We start from the raw sequence: 4,924 nt of genomic DNA, 5'->3' as shown, positions 1-4,924 counted from the left end.
TGGCAATACAAGCGAATGCCTTTCGGACTAAGTAATGCGCCTATGACCTTCCAGCGTCTGATAGATATATTATTTGGAGAGGAGTTGCGACCCCATGTGTTCGGATATCTGGATGACATAATTGTGGCTACCGATACGTTCGAGAAACACAAGTATTATGTGAAGTTAGTTTTGGAGAGATTAGCAGAGGCGGAATTAAAAGTAAATCGAGAGAAGTGTGAGTTTTGTATGCCTCAGTTGACATATCTAGGATTTATTTTGGATAGCGAAGGGTTAAGACCGAATCAGGAGAAGGTGGAGCCGGTCCTTAATTATCCAGAACCAACAAATGTCAAACAATTGCGGCGATTTTTGGGAATGGTGGGATGGTACTCGAGGTTTATAGAGGGGGATTCAGAGCTCAAAGTACCCTTGGTCAAGCTACTTCAAAAGAAACAACAGTGGGTTTGGGAACAAGACCAACAGGAAGCCTTTGAGGGATTAAAAAGGGCCCTCACTACCGCTCCCGTGTTGGCGAGGCCCGATTTCTCGAAGCCATTCGTTCTACAAACAGACGCTAGCGGATATGCCCTGGGGGCCGTACTCACTCAAATGGGGGAAGACGGGGAACACCCCATTATATATGTGAGTCGAGTCCTGTCACCTGCGGAGAGGAACTATAGTACCACGGAGAAAGAGTGTTTAGCAGTGATCTGGGCCGTTAAGAAGTTACGTCCCTACTTAGAAGGATACGACTTCACCGTTATCACCGATCATGCGGCTCTCAAGTGGTTAAGGAATTTGCGAGAACCGACGGGAAGACTAGCTAGGTGGGCTATTGAAATGCAGCAGTGGAGTTTCGAAATTATACATCGAAAGGGGGCGCTTAATTATGTACCAGACGCTCTATCCAGACTATATGAAGAGGAGGAGATGGCGATTGGTACGTTTGAGGAGATAGTGGACCCAGAGTATTTAAGGTTGGTTAAGGAAATAGGGGAGGCCCCCCACAAGTTCCAAGGGTGGCGAGTGGAAGAGGATAGGCTTTATAGGCACCGTTACGATCCCTTATTGGACCCTATCGCATTCCCAGAAGAAAACTGGAGACTAGTGGTGCCAGCCGAGCTCCGGGAGAAGGTGATTTACGAGGCACATTGCCTCCCCTCCAGTGGACATTTGGGAATAGAGAAAACGTACGACCGTATAGCCCGAGAGTATTATTGGAGAGGGATGTATTACGACGTGAGGAGTTTTATTAGAGCGTGTCCCGAGTGTCAGATGTATAAGGTGCCCCAGACCGGTACTCAGGGTCTAATGGGGAAGCGAATAGTGGAGAGGCCTTGGGCCGTGGTGGCGGCCGATCTTATGGAATTTTCACCCAGCAAGAGCGGACATAAATACTTGGTGGTTTTCCAAGATCTTTTTACTAGATGGATTGAGGTGAAACCTCTACGGAAGGCGGACGGGAAGTCGGTAGCGAGAGCATTCGAAGAATTGGTGTTATTTAGGTGGGAAACTCCGGATTTCTTCCTCACCGACAACGGGAAAGAATTCGATAATCAGTTGATGCGGAAAACGCTGGATGAGTATGGGGTCAAACACGTTTTTACGCCACCATATCATCCACAAGCGGACCCGGTGGAACGCAGTAATAGGACGATAAAAACTATTATTGCCATTTTCGTGGGACAGGATCATAGGAATTGGGATCAACATCTTCATGAAATTAGGCATGCTATAAATACGGCAACCCAAGCTACCACAAAGGTGTCACCCGCGTATTTAAACTATGGCCGACACCCTCGACCAGTGAAGAGTTTGCGGAGAGACGTAGAAGCCATGGAGGCGATTGAGAAGACAGGACCGGAGGTATGGGTAGATAGGGTAAGGAGGTTAGATGCGTTGCGGGATCTGGTAGCGAAGCACATAGATACGGCAAGGGAGACCCAAGCGAAACGATTTAATAGGAACAAGAAAGATGTTAGATTTCCGGTAGGGACTTTAGTACTGCGTAGAACCCACCCTTTGTCTGACGCGTCAAAAAAGTTCGCGGCGAAACTCGCACCTAAATTCGAAGGGCCCTATGAGATAATCGAGGTTAAGTCGCCGACGGTCTATGTGTTAGGAGAGGGGGAGGGAAAAAGTCGCCGTCTCAACAAAGCTCATGTGTCAGAACTCAAGAGATACGTGCCCAAGAGAGGCCAACAAACGGAAGGGGAGATAAAGATAGGATAACCTGGTTCTTTAATTTTTCTTTGTACAGGTGGACAAGAGTCAGCAAGTCCGAGGAAGTTCAAAATATGGAGCGTAGAGAGCTTTCGTCTCCAGGTCCAGTAGAGGATCTCCAAGAGATAAGTGAGGAGAGGGAGAAGGAACTGTTGAACTCCGATCAGGAGGGAGAGGGAGGAGGAAGCATCGGAGTAGTAGCAAAGAAGGAAAAAGAAAGAGGGCCAGAGAAGGAAAAGGTAGGAGAGGAGGAAAAAGGAGGACGGAGGAAGGAAGAGAGGGGAAATGATGTCTGGGAGGAGGAGGACTATGGACTGGTAGAGTTATTCGATGAGGGACTAGAAGAGGAATTGGGCAGGTCATTGGAGAGTGTCGAGGAAGTGTCCGTCTTGAAGGAAGCTTGGGGCAAACCCCTCCCTGACTCGAGCGAAAGTGAAGGGGACTCCGACCCCGAGATCGACCCTCCCTTCCCAGTTTCCCCAGGACCCAACCAGAGGCTCCCTCGTCCCCCGGTCCCGGAGAGAGAGCTCGATAATCTGGTGAGCCAAATGGGAATGTGGAAGACCCACACTACCTCGACCACCACGGTGACGAAGCCTTCGTGCGGGTGGCTGGTCTCCACAGGAACCCATGGCAGATATTGGTGGCCACACTCTCAGGGTTTTGGAAGGAGCAAGGGCGTCGCCCTCAATGGACCTCAGGAGAAGGGCTCGGGTCAGGAGGATCGAAGGAACGTATCCCAAATCCCACTCACCGAGGAACTTCCACCGGAGATCACAGACCAAAGGGATAGTTCCCGGGACCCCGAGGAAGTCACTAGGACCAAGACGGAGGCGGAGGCCTCTCGGATCTATGTCCCTATCCAATCCCACGATCAATTTTTCGTCGAGAAAGAGGAGAGTTGGGACGTAATCTTCCCCACCCCCCCCCCCGAAACCAAGGGCACCGGGAAAGCTGGAGGCCATCCCGGAGGAAGCCCCGTTGAAGAAGGGACCCGTCATCAAGATGGTCCAGGCATTCCCCCCTCCGAATCGAGCGGTTGGAAAGCCGTCGAGGGGACCCACGAAGGTCAAGACGGTGGGCACCATCTTTGGCAACCTACTGCCCATCCCGTTTGACCCCGCCCTAGACCCCCCACCCTTCCGATGTTTCCACTGTTGGCAGCCTGGCCACATCGCGCTCAAGTGCCCCAGGCCACCCGTGAAGCATTGCCGAAACTGTGGGCGTCGGGAGGTGGACATCGTGGATTGTCCTCGATGTGGGATCGAGGAGAAGCGTCGACGGCAAGAGCGAAAGAGGAGGGCAGGAAAGGCCACAATGAACCCGGGCGAGGTCGCTGATCTGGCCGCGCGCCTAGATCTAACCAGGGAAGGAAAGCCAAGTCCACCTCTGCATCATGGCGAGTACCCCCACCGCTTCCAAGACCACTGCCGGGAAAATCTCGCGAAGGAAGCCGAAGCAAGGAGGGAAGAATGGAAGGACGCCAAAACTCAAGAAATCAGAGGAGAGCAGACTTCACAACTTCCGGACCTACGAGAACAATTAGAGGAGCAACGAGCAAAGAAGGGGAGGATGAACGCCTATGAGCGGCGCCTTCAAGAGGAACGAAATCGAAGGGAAGAACTTAACCGGGAAGAAGAGCGAAAGAGCCAGGAAAAACGACAAGCAAATAGGTTGAGGGACAAGAAAGCGGAGGAGCAGAGAAGAGAGAAGAAAGAAAGAGAAGATCAAGAAAGAAGAGAGAAGAAAGAAAGAGAAGATCAAGAAAGAAGACAGATGGAATACCAGAGGAAGACGAGAGAGGAAGGGCAAAGGGAAAAGAAAGGAGAAAGATTGGAGCAAGAGAGGAGGAGAGCGAAACAGAGCAAAAGGATAAGTGAATCCGAAGAAAAGAAGAGAAAGAGAGAATGGGAAAGCCAAGGAGGGTTGACGGAGCAGTGGAATAAGTATATGGCCGAAAAAACACGAAAAAAAGAGGACGAGACGAGAGCTCAAGAAGAGATAAGGAAGAGGGAAAGGGAAGAGAGAAAGAAGCGTGAAGAATTAAGACAGATAGAAATGTATCACAAGGAACTGAAGCGAAGGATCGAGGAAAAGCGATTGGAAGATATTAAAAGAAGGAAGGACCAAGATCGAGAGCTTCGTCGTAAGAAGGAGGAAAAGGCGAACGAGGAAAGGAGGAAAAGGGAGAGGCAGGATCGACGCGACGCTAGGAAGTCTCGGAGACAATCGGAACAGGAGGAGGGGACCCACTCTTCGGAATCAAGGGGGGGCTCGTGCTCGGGGCATCGACGTCACCGATCCCGCTCGAGAAGGCGTGACCTCCATTCCCGTAGCGGTCCCGAAGCAGCCTTGCGGTTGGTCGAGCACCTCGACGATTTACCGTCCACCACTAGACAGCGGGTGTTGGACGGGACTTTCCGGAAGTCGTCCTCATCACCCTAGAGGTGTGGGTCGCCAGGGACACAGAGATAAAGGGGATTAGGGAGGACCAGAAAATAGAATACGAGGGCGCAGAGGGCCAGAGAGAGGGGAGATATGAAGAAAGAAGGGAAAGATCCGAAGAAATAGAGCTATTAGGGCCAACGGAGAAGGAGAGAATAATTTTATTTTTCAGGACCAGGACTAGTGAAGGCAGAGAGGAGAGAGACCTTGGATAGGGGAAAACCCCAGGCCAGACTAATAATTACTTATTTCAGATAACCAGGGGATCCCAGAG

The sequence above is a fragment of the Copidosoma floridanum genome, unplaced genomic scaffold (assembly GCF_036245765.1).
Source record: "Copidosoma floridanum isolate Cflo_tuat_1 unplaced genomic scaffold, Cflo_Japanese_pri ptg000030l, whole genome shotgun sequence".
Classification (NCBI taxonomy): Eukaryota; Metazoa; Arthropoda; class Insecta; order Hymenoptera; family Encyrtidae; genus Copidosoma; species Copidosoma floridanum.
Note: the sequence above shows the minus strand (reverse complement) of the source record.